Source organism: Thermobia domestica, chromosome 6 (assembly GCF_964235325.1).
Source record: "Thermobia domestica chromosome 6, izTheDome1.hap1.1, whole genome shotgun sequence".
Taxonomy (NCBI): domain Eukaryota; kingdom Metazoa; phylum Arthropoda; class Insecta; order Zygentoma; family Lepismatidae; genus Thermobia; species Thermobia domestica.
In genome coordinates, this window is record NC_137459.1 from 210,075,032 (window position 1) to 210,091,355 (window position 16,324).

Consider the following 16,324-nt stretch of genomic DNA (forward strand, 5'->3'; position numbering starts at 1 on the left):
TAAATGCCTCACCGGCACCATCTGGGGACTCAACACATACAAAGCTTTCCTTCGACCCATTCTCACATATGGTTTTCCGGCATGGATCTTCGCTCCTTCCTCATACTACCAGAAACTATCCATTTTAGAAAGTCATGCATTCCGCATTTTCTCCCCAGCCCAACCCGTGATTTATATTAATTAATATCATTTCCTACACTCCGCTACCATCTTGAAAGTCTCCGCTTAAAATTCATCACTCAACGCTACACTCATCACCATCCTCTTCTGTTTGCAACTATGCATCATCTTGCATTTCACTCATCACCTGCACGCTACCATAATACTCCACTTCATCTTCTCTTTACACTTTATTGTTACACAGTCCTTCCAGACCATCTCGATCTACAGATCCTCGAAAACTAACGTTTGCATGTCCATCTTCCCCATCTTTTCCCATCCTATGCACTGTGATTCCATCTCACTAACATGGTTCACCACCTCTTCATTAGCCTAGAGCTACCCCTAGGCAGAAGATAACCTCATTCGTCTTTCTAACAAAATTATGTTGTGTTGTGGCGTCAACTGCACTTCACCTCATCACTCATTTTCATCATGCCTTATATTTCTCTTTCTTTGCTTTTTGTCTATTGTATTAAATTTCTCACACTCGTTATATTATGTTTTCTACGCTAACTGAATATGACTATGTTTTCTATTCTGTCAATGTGTATGTGATTGTGATTATATATGAATGTGTTTCTACACATATTTCTGTATGATAAACCCTGTTGTATTTACGCTCATGTCTATACCTTGTTTATGTTCCAGGAAAACCGCAAATATGTTTATGATCGTAAAGACCATAAAGACCTTTCCACCAGAATGATGAAGATAATAATAAAGTTTAATAAATAAATAACACAGCCCATAGCCCAACAACCAATCCTTCACTACCATCGTCATCCTATCAACTCCCTTCTCTAAAAGAGGGTGTAGCCCTCTTAGAGGTTGCTAGCCCATGGCTAGCCTAAAAAAACGTGTAACGGCGATACTTTCCCAGAGCTTGCTCTGAAGTGCCACTGAGAGAACAGTGACGAGTTTTGTAAATATCCTTCCTTTTCCTGATCCTGAGCTTTTTCCCTGTCTCTTTTGCGCGAACTGTCTGTCAGGCTTATCAAGCCAAGGGCAGCCGGTTCTGCAGATCGAGGCAGGGGACCTGCTCCCCCTGGACAACTATCCGAACGGGTTGTCCCACCTACTCATCAACACATATCATCATCCATCCTCTCGAGTATAGTTCAGGTCTCGTGACAATAGTTCGTTATTTACGATGGCAGACCCAGGCTCAGGCAGTGGAGCATCTTTTGAAAGTCGACATGGAGGCTTACCACCCGTCTTCGTTAGCCCCCCTGCTATCTCCACGAAGGTGGAGAAGCGGAAGGACTATGCTGAGAGGCAAAGACGAGCTTCTGAACGCTCGACCGCCTCCACTACATCAGCTGGTTCTTGATCTCGATCTCGATCTCCACGGAGCCAACCCAGTTACTCTGATAGAGTCAAAAATTAGCCTCCTGCTAAGAAACACCATATCGATGTTTCAGAATCATCTGACATGGAAGCCGACGTTTCACCGACAGCTCGCCGATCATCAACATCTGTTCATCCTGTTTCTTCTTCACCTCACTGCTTTTTGCTTCAAAACTTTGACGCTAAATTCACCAATGAAAAATTCATCATCCTTCAACTTCGAAAATACCTACAAGACATTCCACTCACTGAAGTTGTAAAAACCCGCAATGGATTTATCTTCAAATCATCTGATGCTAACTTCCTATCTACAGTCCGTAATAAAACCTCGTTCGAGATTTTCGGAAAAAATGCTACACTTGTCTTCTTGAACGCTGCTCTTCGTAAGGTACCACCTCCTCCAAAACGTTCCCCGATGTTATCTGTAGTCATCAGGGGAGTCGATCCATCATATTCTGATGATAAAATACACGAGGAATTGCGCAACGATGGGCATACCATTAATAAAATTATTCGCATTCGTAATAACACTGGGCCTACTTACATGGTGCGAGTTCTAACCATATCTCAAGAGACGATCGACCATCTGCTTACCCATGGTGCCTTCATTTACAAGCGCAAACATCGCCTTGAACCCTCTCGATCGTAAACATCGCGTTGGGGTATTGCTCTGGCCCCCATTTAACTCGTGTTTGCCGTAATATGAACCTTCCACCTCAATGTTCTGCGTGCGCGGAGCGCCACCCTACCTATAGTTATAAATGTAAACGCAAACCATCCCCAGACCAAACACACCCCGAATCAGTAGTTCCATTACGTACTCAGTCTACCTCCACCAACACAGAAACTTCAGTAAATGATCCAGTCACCGTTGGTAAACTCTTAGAATTTCTCACATTAACACTGCAGAATATTCATCCTTTCCATCGTCCACACAACCTTTAGCAACTCACTCTTGCCGCTAAAGCCACTTTTCGTGTAGCCCTGTATGCAACTTACTCAAACAATTACGTTCATTTCCATACTATACCACTCGAAATATCGGTTTATACCTTGGTCGTCATGGATATTAGCTTTCAGTTTCTAAATATTCGTTCAATCACCAAGAATAAAACTCTTTTCCAAGAACTCCTACAAGAAGAACACATCACTGCTTTTCTTCTGAATGAAACTTTTTTGACTCCGTCCATGAAGTGCAGATTTCCCAACTACACGTTGCTTCGCCATGATATCATGACACCAGCGTTAAGAGCGAACGGTGGAGTTGCGATGGGCTTTCGCCATAATCTACCATTCAGACAACATAGCTGCCCTGCACTAGCCTTACCGGAACACATCGTAACCACTTTGTATTTTAAATCCATCGCTGTTACTTTCGCTACCATCTACGTCAGACCCGGCACTCCAATTCCATTAGATTTTTTCTCTTACATCTCTAATAACTTCAAACATTTTCTCATCCTCGGAGACGTAAATTTTGATAGTCGCTCTGCTCATGAACGTACCCAATTTCAAAATCATATAGCATCTCACACTTCAGGAATTCTTCTCAACCTTCTTTCGCCCACAGGTCCAGTTTAAAATACCACACCCGATATTGCAATTACCTCCAATTCAATAGTTACACGTTGTACTGTGGCAGTCTTAGACTTACTAGGTAATGATCACGCTCCCATTAAAATCACGTATCATACTGGTCTCGTCTCTTCACAAGCAGCATCATCGCCTCATCTCACACCACGCTATGATAAAGCAGATTGGGTCAATTATCGCACTTACATCTCTTCTACCATCGACCATTATCGTTCACCTACCACTCCTGACGAGCTTTCGACGCAAGTCGCCACTATAACTAATGCTATTCAGCAAGCTTCGGCTCTATACATAACACAAACTGAATCAGTACCTTATCGACCTAAACTACCACCTCACTACCTCGCAATGATCCGTCGTTCTCGTCAGTGTTATCGTGAATACCTGCACACTCGAAACCCTGATAACTTACGTCTTCACCATCAACTCCAGAGAACTGTTCACAACTATATTACCGCTTATAAGCAACGCCAATGGATCAAAACATATAATCATCTTGCTGAAACATCGCATCCCAGCTATACTGGAAACGCTTTAATGCACTCTGTGGGAAACACACTAAGACTCCTTACCCCCTTCTACTAGATAATACAGCCATTCATTCCGACAAGGATAAAACCAACGCTTTCGCCAGTCATCTTCAAGCAATCTTTACACCATCTCCACCTTATCATATGTTCCACCCTCATCCTGCTGAGGCAGTAAATACTCAATCTAAATCTCTTCAACCTGCTGTGACTCATAGACTTCCTGAACATGTTCTCACTGCTCCGATTACAGTCGAAGAATTTTTTTCTGTTGTCCGGCGAAAGCGCAACACAGCTCCAGGATTCGATCGTATCACCTATCGCCATATTAAAGAGAGCCCCATCACACTACTCATGCTTCTATCACTGATATACACCTTCATACTTCGCACTGGTTTATTTCCGATAGATTGGAAGGTATCAAAACCCCTTATGTTTCCAAAACGGAATAAACCCCCATCCAAAACTTCATCGTACAGACCGATTAAGTTAACCTCCACTTTCAACAAGATTTTCGAACGCATTCTCGTCAAACGCTTACATCCATACTTAGCAGATCGCAACATTATTCCCTCTCATCAGGCTGGTTTTAGACCTTCCTATTCAATAAATGACCAATTACTCCGCCTTTCTACACTTATTACCAATCATTATAACTCCGTTCAACCGTCATGTCTGGTTCTCTTTGATCTTGAAAAAGCCTTTGATAAAGTTTGGCATTTGGCACTATTCTATAAACTACTTAAACTCAAACTTCCCACCACAATCATCCGCCTCATCTAACATTTTCTCGTCTGCCGTTTGTCTTATGTTGCTATCAATGATGCACTCCCTCATCATATTTTTCTACTGTGTGGTGTGCCACAAGAATCTGCCTTATCAAATTGATTGTATGTTCTCTTTGTCGCAGACTTTCCCGAATTACCCCCAATGTTCACCTGTTAAAATATGCTGACGACACAGCTTTTCTAGCACTCTGTCGAACTGTCCAACAAATCAATATCTGTCTTCAGGAAGCTATTAATCGCTTCATAGCCTGGTGTCGCAAATGGAATTTGACAATAAATGCTGCCAAAACCCAAACTATAGTTTTTATTCCGCCACGCAAACGCACCAAAGTTCATCGAAATCCTTCTTTACTTTCTCTTAGTTAACCAGGTTCCCCTACGACCTTCAAAAACAGTAACCTATCTTGGGATAGTTTTTGACCACCATCTGACTTGGACCCCACATCTCAAATCAGTGACAACCAAAGTACGAAACAGACTTAATTTATTGAAACGTCTCACCGGCACTACCTGGGGCCTACCTCCAAGTATAGTCGTTAATACTTACAAAGTTTTTTCTCCGACTAGTCATCACATATGGTTTACCAGATTGGATCTCCGCTCAATTATCCTATTATAAGCAACTTGATATTTTCGAACGGCATGCCTTCCGTCTTGCCTTTCGCATATTTCTACCTAGTCCTACTCGTGACCTGTATTCACTCATCACATTTCCTATTCTCAAATTTCACCTGGAGACACTGCGTCAAAGATTTATCACCACACGTTACACCCAACAACATCCTCTTCTTTTTGCCACTATGCACTATCTTGCACTCCATCCCTCCCGACCCCGATATTATTACACGCCGTTACACTTACTTTATACCCTTTATTGCTACTCGCTTCCCCCTGATCACCTGGACCTCACACTTCTGGAAGATTATCGTCTGCATGCTCATCTACCTCATGTTTTCCCTTCATATAGTGCTCAGTAAATCCTCTTGTAACTAACAGGGCTTCTCCTGTCTTCATTAGCCTAGCGTCGCCCCTAGGCAGAAGATAACTGCATTCGTCTTCCTAACATATCTCTTGTGTAGTCCTGTGCTTGCACCTCATCTCATCTTTCACGCTCATCCTTTTATCACGATTAAACAGAATATCATGGAAGCTTACGTACGTCCTTTCTCTGCCATCATATCCACTTGTCACCCATGATCTATGCCTGCATCTCCATAGAGATATTTTAATATTTTCCATTTTCTATTATTATCTATATGTACATTTGTTCCTATCCTTCATTTTTTGTTTTGTCATTTTGTACTATGTAATTTCTATGTGTTTGTTACGTTATATATATATATGTGTAGTTTTCCTCCTCACATCCTAATGATTATGATCGCAAACATCATAATGGCTTACACAATGATATAATAAAGTTAATAAAGCAAATAAATAAATAAATTACCTTCACTTAGACCAGCCATCCTTATCCAAATCCTACTTTTCCATCAAATCTTCTCCTGAAAGTGGGTGTAGACCTCAGAGGTAGCTAGCCTCGTGCTAGCATTAAAAAAAAACGTGTACCAGGACACACACTTACCCAAGCAGCCTAGCCTCTCTTATGTTTCGTACGGTGTCAGCGAGGACCAAGTATTGCAACACGTACTCGCGAGCACAACACAATTAGGACACTTAGAGGATTGACGAAAGTTTTCACTTTCGGAGGGCGCTTGCTTTTTGAATCTCATTTATCATCCTTCTTTTCGTTTTCGTCTTGATTTGGGCTTCGGCCCCAAGCTCACTATCTATCCTGACGGATCTTAGCAATGCTTCCGGCTCATCTCATCTCGGTCAACAAACTCCAGCTAATATAGGGCTAAACGGTCGGCAGAAGACTCAACCCCAGATTGTTACCGGAACGGTAAGGTCAGGACTTACCACCACTGTTTCTGCTACTTACGCTGACTGCATTACTAAAGGACAGCGCATTCGCTCTCGGTCTCTCTCGGATGGTGGGCAATCCATAGATCCGAAGAAACAGCGAGTTACATCTATTATTGATCCAAGTATGAGCAATACCATGGATTGGGCATCATCTAATTCCGTCGATAACTCAAACTCACATCACCAACCAGAACCTATATATAACTTCCTGCTGACAGATTATGATCAAAAGTATAACACCGTTAGAGAAGTTTTTCAGCAGTTGATTAAATATGTGCCTCGTCCTGAGATACGCGAAATCGTCAAAACTCGCAGAGGCATTATGCTAAAGTTTACCAACTCAAATTTTGTATTGCGTGTGCGAAACAAGGCCACTTTCGAGATCTTTGGACAAAAGGCTAAACTCTCCGCACTAACTCCAAGTGCACGTAAAATTCTTTCTCCTCCTAGGCGATTGCCAATGCTATCCGTTGTTATACGAGGAGTTGAACCAGATCTCACCGATGAGGAAATCTATGAGGAATTACATCAGGAAGGATTTCCTGTAAAGCGATGTATCCGGATTAAGTACGCTAATGGTGTAACATATCTTGTACGGGTTCTCACCGATCAGCCACAGTTGATAGACCAGCTTTAGTCCACTGAAGCTTACATTTATCGATGACGTTACAAAGTAGAACCTTCTCGCACACCTCCTCCTCTTCCGTTAAGATGCGAGCGATGTCATCTGTATAATGCACATCCCACATCCGAGTGTACTAATGATATTAAGTGTGGCTATTGCTCATTACAACATGCTACGAAGGATTGCCTCAATCAAAAGGCGCCACCACAGTGTAGTGCGTGTCCTGAAATGCATCCAACATATAGTTACAGATGTAAAGCTAAGCCACAACCGGAACCTTCAAAACCAGAACTTGTTGCACCCATAAGGTCTGCTGACCGTCCCACTCCACCTGCAAACTCTTTACTTCACCCTGTTACTGTTGAAGATCTGCTCCGATTCCTCACGATTAGTCTACAGAACATTCATCCATTTCTTCGCACTCACATTCTCAACCAAATCATCCATGCAGATAAAATTCTGTTTAATCTTCAGCTCCATGCAACCTATTCTGGACCAACAGTTCATTTTCAAATCCAAGCTGTCGAAGTTTACGTTTAATATGGCAGCTTCCATTTGCAATATTTTTTGTATTTTCGTAATGGCTTATAGCTTCTTATTTATGAACATACGCTCACTATTGACACATCAAGTACTATTCACGCAGTTATTGCAGGAATAACACATCTCAGCCTTTGCACTCAACGAAATTTATCTGGCTCCTTATCTGCAGTGTTACATACCACAATATAACTTACTACGTCATGATGCTCCATCCGGACCACGTCTATACGGCGGTACAGCTATCGGCATTAGCACTCGTCTACCATACCGCACTGTTACCATGCCTCAAACTTTCAATCTGCCTGAATACAATGTAACTACTCTCTACCTTCGGGGTCGCACAGTCACATTTGCCACAATCAATGTTCGGCCAGGAAAGATTCTCAACTATGACTTCTTTCGTTTCATTTGATACACAATCCCGGCATTATTCATGGCAGACTTAAATTTCCATAGTAGAACACAGCGCGGCAAACAGCAATTTCTTGATTTTATACAAACTTTCACTACATGAGAATTTCACATCTTGCCACAACCTACGAGGCCGGCTAGCAACACAACGCCTGACGTAGTAATAACCTCGTCTTCTCTTTCTCCTCTTATTAACATTACTTTACTAGATTCCATCGGCAGCGATCATGTTCATGTTAAACTAGAACTGCAATGTACAGTGAAGTCGTCAAATCACTTACCAGCTAGAAAAAAAAATATCTATATCGTAAGGCTAATTGGAATCAATCCCGATCCACAATAGACGACGCCATTAGCACACTCACTATACCTACCTCGCAGCATAGTCTTGATCACGTCATCACTGACCAATTCAAGGAGCAGCGGAACATTCCATTCTGTCTACTCATGTACAACCGCATAAACCTATTTTACCACCAAGATATCTTGCACTAATTTCTGCTTCACGTCGAGCTTATTGTGAATAGAGAACCAGCGGCAACTCGGAGGCACTGCGCTTACACCGCCAAAATCTCCGAATAACACACAACCACATTGTAGCATACAAGAAAAGACAGTGGATTTTAACGTGTAACACTCTTACTGCAGAAAGTCATCCCAGCAAATATTGGCGTAAATTCAACCAACTTACTGGCAAAACGTCTCGTACACCCTATCCTCTTATTCACAACCATCAAGCTCTTAATAATGACATCGACAAGGCTAATATTTTTGCTACGTTGTTTCCAAGAAGTCTTCACTCCTCTTCCTGGAGGGCACATACCGTACCGCCATCAAACTTCGATCAACCGTCACGCCGAACTGACCGCTCCTCATCTACAGCCTTGTGACACCATACTCTGGAACCTAATAATCCACTTACTCAGGCTATAGACCCAGATGACATCAGGGCTTTTTTGGCAACCAAATGCAGTACGGCACCTGGATTCGACTCCATCACATATGCTCTCATCAAACAAGCACCTCCTTCTTTCATTCTGATTCAAAGCCATATTTATACTTTTATCCTGCGCACTGGCTTCTTTCCGTTCGATTGGAAGTATTCTAAAGTTCTTTTATTTCCTAAGCCTAAGAAACCACCATCCGAAGTACAGTCGTATCACCCGATCCATTTAACAAGTTTTCTCTGCAAATTATCAGAACGTATACTCGTTCGTCGGCTCCACGACCACCTCCTCATGCACAATCTTCTGCCGATCCATCAAGCTGGGTTCCGACCTCGCTTCAGTGCACTCGATCAGCTCTTAAGACTCGCTACTGCTATTTATAACCAATACAAAAAGGGATTTCCTTCTTGTTTAGTTACGTTTGATTTGGAAAAGGCATTTGATAAGGTCTGGGATCCTGGCTTGATATACAAATTACACAACTATATGCTGCCCATATCTTACATACGACTAATCAATACTTTCTTAACAGGACGTCTAGCTTATATTTCAATTAACAACGCTTTATCACATCCCATATTCTTACTTTCTGCCGTACCTCAAGGTTCTTTTCTGTCTCCTTTGTTATATCTACTGTACGTTGCTGATCTCAGTCTGACTCCTCACGTCCAAGTCTACCAATTCGCCGATGACACAGCATTTCTCACAACAGCTCGCACTATCCAGCGAATTAATAGACTCATGCAGCCAGCTATCGACACATTTGTCCGTTGGTGTCAGGTCTGGAGACTCAGTATTAACTCAGCGAAAACACAATCTGTAGTCTTTATACTACCACGTAGACGATCCAGAGTGTTTCGCAATCCGAATTTATTAAATATTTACGTGAACAACACGCCAGTTCCTTTCACATCATCTCTTACTTACCTTGGGGTGATATTTGACTCAAAGTTTACATGGACTCCGCATCTTAAGAAAATTGTTACTCAAGCTAAGAACAGATTAAATCTACTTAAACGTTTAGTTGGCACCAGCTAGGGTTTACGACCACCTACTCTCCTCCACAGTTACAAAAGCTTTTATGAGGACTACTTTAACCTATTGCCATACAGCTCCCGACAAATTTTATAAACAATTGTCTATAATGGAGCGGCATGCTTTTAGATTGGCCTATCGAATTCACTTACCAAGCCCAACCAGACTTTTCTACGATCTCATAGACTTTCCACCACTGCTCACCCATCTAGAACAGCTTCGCATTCGTTACATCACGAAACGGTTCGTTTTACGATACCCGATGCTTCAGGATATACTATGGTATGACCGAGACAATGATGCACCACCACGATATGTCGACACTCCCCTCCAACACTATCTTACACTTTATCACTTGCAAATGTATCCTGCCAAGCGAGACCCAGAAGGATTTGCTATATATATCATCCACGCCATCTGTCATCTTCCATCTATCCATCATATGCACAGTAATAACCAACTAACATGGGCCTCCTCTGTCTACATCAGTTCCTTAATAGCCCCAGGAACAGATGATAACAGTCTCCGTTCACTAACAGAACCTAGTGTTGTGGCGTCCAGTACTATTCATCCTCATTTTCATCATCATTTCTAAATATTATTTCTTTGAATTGTAATTTCTGTTACTGTTTTTCTTATTTGTTATTATATTCACGCACTTAGCCTTCATGCACTGACAGTTTGTTATTTTCTTGTTGCATATTTCTAATAGCCTCCATGCACATATTATCTTTATGTTGTTATTATTATTAGGATTTTGTGTTACCTGTTTCAACTTATCTCTATTGTATATATGTTAATTACTTAAAATAATGAGTGAATAAAGGAAAACCCCTTAGACCAACCACAATTTATGTAGCCTCAACATTCCTAATACAACACTTCCCCGAAGAAAGGGCGCAACCCTTTAACCGGGTAGACGACAAAAAAAACGTGTACCAGGATCATCAGCTTGACGTACCATACGTCACAAGCTGTCTTTTGAACCTAGCCTGGCTGGGAAGTGTTAACGTGCCTTCGAGGACGTTGTGTTGCATACGCACAATCGAAACCAGCACGCATACGCTCTCACTGGGATTGACAGCGCTTTTCAGTGCTGGTGGGTGAAACCTTTCCTTATCGTCATCATCATTACTCACCTGTAGGCGCAACACATCTTTTCATTCGGGCAGTAGCCCAAGGACGGATATTTCTATGGCGGACTCACGAGTAGGCAAAGGAAAATCGACAAAAGGCAAAAATCAGGGATTACCTCAAGTTCTTGTTGGACCATCCGAGAGTCCTAGGAAGACTCAGCTTCGGAAGGATCCCAGGCAATGCCTTTCATCCAGTAAATGACAGCAACGCCGAGGTTCCCAAGCTTCTATTGCCTCTGCTTCTTCCATTGTATCGTCTGATTCCGTCCGTAGCAGATCACCCCCAGCTCTGAACAATAGCTATTCGGAATGCCTTCAGCAATCTCCACCATCAAAGAAACAACACGTTGCATCTACATCTGATCTAGATCAGATTCCAATGGACACAGCTGCATCTACAAGCGATAACAACGCACCTTCTTTATCTTCTAATTATTCCATGCTACTCACCAATTTCGATACAAAGTTCAAAAACGCGAAGTTCGTCGCAATTCAATTACGTAAACATCTTCCTAGAGCTGCGATTACACAAATCCTACATACTAGAAATGGCATCATTCTAAAAACATCCGACCCAGCTCGCCTTACTAACATTAAAAACAAGGTGCCTATTGATACCTTTGGTCGGGACACAAAGATTCAAGCACTGTCATCATCTACTATCAAGCAGCCTCCACCTCCGAAACGCTCACCATTATTATCTGTAGTCATTCGTGGGGTTGACCCATCTTATACAGATGAGGAAATACAAGACGAGCTCAAGCTGGAGGGTCATACCATCACTAAAGACTTGCGAATTCGAAATGACCAAGGACCTACATACATGGTTCGTGTCCTAACCACGCATTAAGACACTATAGATGAGTTATTAGCAGCAGGTGCTTACATTTACAATCATAGACACCGTGTTGAACCATCGAGGACACCTTTTCTTATGTCAGTTAGGTGTGAACGTTGTCAAGTATATAATGCTCATCTTACATCTGATTGCAAAAGCTCAAGTAAATGCGGATATTGTGCAGGCCCGCATACCACCCGAACTTGCAGCAACCTACAGTTACCACCTAAATGTGCTAGTTGTAACGATCAGCATCCGGCATATAGCTACAAGTGTAAAGCAAAACCGGAACCTATACAAGATCACACAGAGCTCGTAGTTCCACTACGACCACCAGCACAAGCCCATGCCACTCCACATCCGATTGACGCACCTGTTTCGTTAGATCAACTCCTGACCTTCCTGACTTTAGCTCTACAGAATATTCATCCTTTCATCAGACCTCACGTACTCCAGCAAATCATTCTTGCGGCAAAAACCACTTTCCATGTAAATTTCACAGCCACTTACTCAGGAAACACTGTTCATTTTCATAAATCACAAAAAACTACTCTCAACTAGTTTACTTTATAAAATGGCTGTCACTTTTCTGTTTCTAAATATCCGATCTTTACCCAAAAATAAACTCTTATTTGAACAGCTCCTTCTTGAGGAACATGTCACAGTGTTCTTACTCAACGAACATGCAATAATCTATCCGAGACTTCTCATCCCACCAAATTTTGGAACCGTTTCAATGCATTATGTGGCAATTTTACTAGCACGCCCTATCCGATTCTCCGAGGCGACACACCTGTTTCCACCAATAGTGATAAGGCAAACGCTTTCGCAGATCACTTGCAAGAGATTTTCACGCCATCATCGGGCAATACTCCAGTCGCTGCAGATAGGCTTAACACGTCCACACCGCATCTTCAACCAAACGCCGCCCATCTCTTACCGCCAGACACAGCCATTTCTAATCCTATTAGCGTTCACGAGATCTCTCAGGTTCTCCACAATAAACGAGGTACTGCACCTGGTCTCGATAATATAACATACCGCCATATAAAAAGTGTCCCGCTTTGTTATTACTGTTCCTCGTTAATATTTATACCTTTATCTTGCGCACAGGCTTCTTTCCCTTAACATGGACAATCTCTAAGACACTCATGTTTCTAAAACCAAATAAACCACCTCAGAACGTTTCAACATATCGTCCTATTCAGCTAACTTCGACTTTCAGTAAGATCCTGGAACGCATCCTGGTCAAGCGCCTACATATCTACCTAAACGATCGCAGCTTAATTCCTATCACACAAGTCGGCTTCAGACCCTCTTTTTCAATTAACGATCAGCTTTTAACGGGATGATCTACCTTTTCTCGGCACAAAAATTTTTATATTGGACCTTATGGGGAGAACATGGCTACCGAATTTCCTCAGTTTCTAAGGAACTAGGTATCTCTAATGGGAAAGAAAAATTTTGCAGCATTCTACAGAAGTTTATTAACGGGTTGAAATACTTAAATTGTATATTTGTCTGCTAGTTTAGCAGAAATAAATTATTAAAAAATAAATAAATTAGTTTCTTTTTACACACATTATAATATGTCTAACTTTGGAACCAATTATGGTAGAAAGATCAACTTTTTTTTTTTGTTTTATTCCTTGAGAAGAAACGACTCTAATAGTTTTAATCACAACCATATCTGATACGCCAATTAAAAAATAGTATTTTAATATAAGTATTAAATTCCACCTGTCAAAGTTTGACGAGGGTAAGTCACGCCCCACTCTAAGCTTGGCCGCAGAAAGGACGGGGGTTTGTGAAATGGAGGGGGAAGGGATGGATGTCTGAATGAAACAGTTTCTCGACCAGTTTCTGAGATTACCTGTCAGCTGCCAAATACTGTTAGCTTTATATAGTTTGTCTCCCTCAATGGTTCCATACTAAGAGACTGGACGATGTGGTGTGAAGTATCCTTTTTTTTCCGTTACCTCTGGAAGTTCATCAAGATGCATTCTAGAGTGTGCGGGAAGAACAGTATATATCAGAAAACGCTGTTATTTTGGTAATTTTTTTCCCTTCCGGACAAATATTATAGCATACAGTAGTGGCGAAGGGAAGGGGGGCAGAGGGGTGCCCCCACAAGATTCCGACAATGTAAAGTCCTTGCCCCCATATATAGGTGTCCGTAAAAAAATGTCCCCTAAGTTCTTTTAAAAATAATGTATTGGGAATATATTTCAAATTTGAGGTGTTTTCCTGGTAGCCGTCATTTTCCAATATGGCCGCCGCCCTACGTAAATCTCTCTATCTCTCTCTCTCTCTCTCTCTCTCTCTCTCTCTCTCTCTATATATATATATATATATATATATATATATATATATATATATATATATATATATATATATATATATATATAAAGAGAGAGATCGTGAACCAAGGCACTTAGAAAGATAATTTAGGTGTCAAACTATAGGTTTCTGAGGCTGATGAATTTAAATATGGCATTGTTTATAGCCACTTAGAAACCTTACAACCTGGCAACACTGTTGTCTAACGATTAACTGTACAAACTTACAAATGCGTATATGCACGCATTACTCTAGGATGTAGCGTACTTCCTTAGGACTAAACGAAACCTACTTTTTCTGGTAGCTTTCATCACGACAAGACATATTTTACATGGTAACATGAGAGAACATTGTCTAAATCCAATATGATGGCTAATTACTAGGCAACCAAGTAATGGACTTAATCAAATGCCTGTCAGTCCTAATTGGCCTAGAGCCTAGAGAATGGGAGAAAGAGGCAGGAGGTCTCATTGAAGAAGCGTCTCCTGAGGGGGCGAGGGAAATTTAAAATACTCCATTTTTTAATGAAAAACACGGTTTTGCCTCCTTGTCCGCAGACAACACTGCACACCAAATGCTCTATAAGACGTTCTCTAAATAGCCCTGTTAGATCCAACCTGTATTGTGTGTAAACCGTGCATTTTCACGGGGGAACAGCGGAGCAAAAGCCCTGTTTTTTGTGATATTTCTGGTTTCTCGTGCTTACTTCGCTAAGACTAGGCACTGTAAGCCAATCTCCAATTATCCTATAGCAGTGTTAATTTCAGATCATTTCCTCCGGAGGCACCACGCACAGGGAAAAAGCGACTAAAAATTGCGTGCTCCACAGAAATTTCTGCGAAGATCTAAAGCACCCGAGGATGAATTTCGTAGCTCTTGGGAGAATTCCCCCCCCCAGAATCACCCCTGAAATCATCACTGTCGTAAGGAGTTGAAACAAGAAGCAGGATACGCAAAAAAGAACAAACTTTCAAAGCATTTAAAGTTTAGGCTCGTTACGCTACGCGCCTTCTTAGGACGAGGATATGGGAATTGAAAAAAATGCACGTTTTCTTTTATTTATTTATTTATTTATTTATTTATTTATTTATTTATTGAAAAACGTGTTTGCCCTTTTTTGTCCCCAGACAACCATGCAGACGACACACACCAATTGTCTTATACAAAAATGTTGCCATGATAACTCCTGTAAGACCCATTTGGAACGGTGTCCATACTGTGCATTGTTGTATGGGGACAAGGGAGCAAAGCCCTGTTTTCTTTGACTTTTTCGTTTTCCGCGCTTACCCCGCTAAGACTACGCACTGTCAGTTAGTCTCGATTTATCCTAAAGAGTTGAAAATCAGATGTTTGATAAATGTTAACATGGGGTATTCAGTGTACAAGGGATTCAATTTATTTACTTCTTATTTATTTGTGAACGAGAAGGACACTAGGAAGGGGTCGGGCCTCCAATGTCGAGGTCACATCGGCCCTTTAGGGAAAGCTAGATTTGAAAAGAAAGTGGTCGTGGTCCTGACCGTTTTAGAGAAGGTATGACCCCGGCATTCGCCTGGTGAAATTGAGGAAAACCTCAGCCAGGATGATCGGCATAAGCGGGATTTGAACCCACACTCAACCTACTCAGTGCGGCGTAGCAGGCGGCCGCTTTTCCCCTATATCACCGGCTGGGTTAACCACCGGCAGAGAGTTTGGCATCTTCGTATTAAAAAGGGACATATTTCAATGCTTTTTCATGACACTTGTATCAAAAAAATAAAAATGTGGGATTTGAATTCCTTGTGCACTCACGCCCCCATATATCAAATGTGATTTTTTCTTGTGAACGAGCTAACAGCCTTGATTCCAATGGAAAAAAAAAACAACTTGGTACACAAACTGATTTGTACAATGATCTTGGATGAGTTCGTTAACCTGAATGACCAAATTGAAAATTTGAAAAGACGCCGTTTGAACCTCTCAAAAATTCTTAATTTCTACAACTGAATCGTTTCATGCTAAAAGAGTGTTAGTCCATAATCAATGTTTATTTTAGTTTATCAAGCCTGGGAGGCATGCAACTATAGTGGTCCTTATGTAAGTTGAATGACATAACTTCTAGCTACC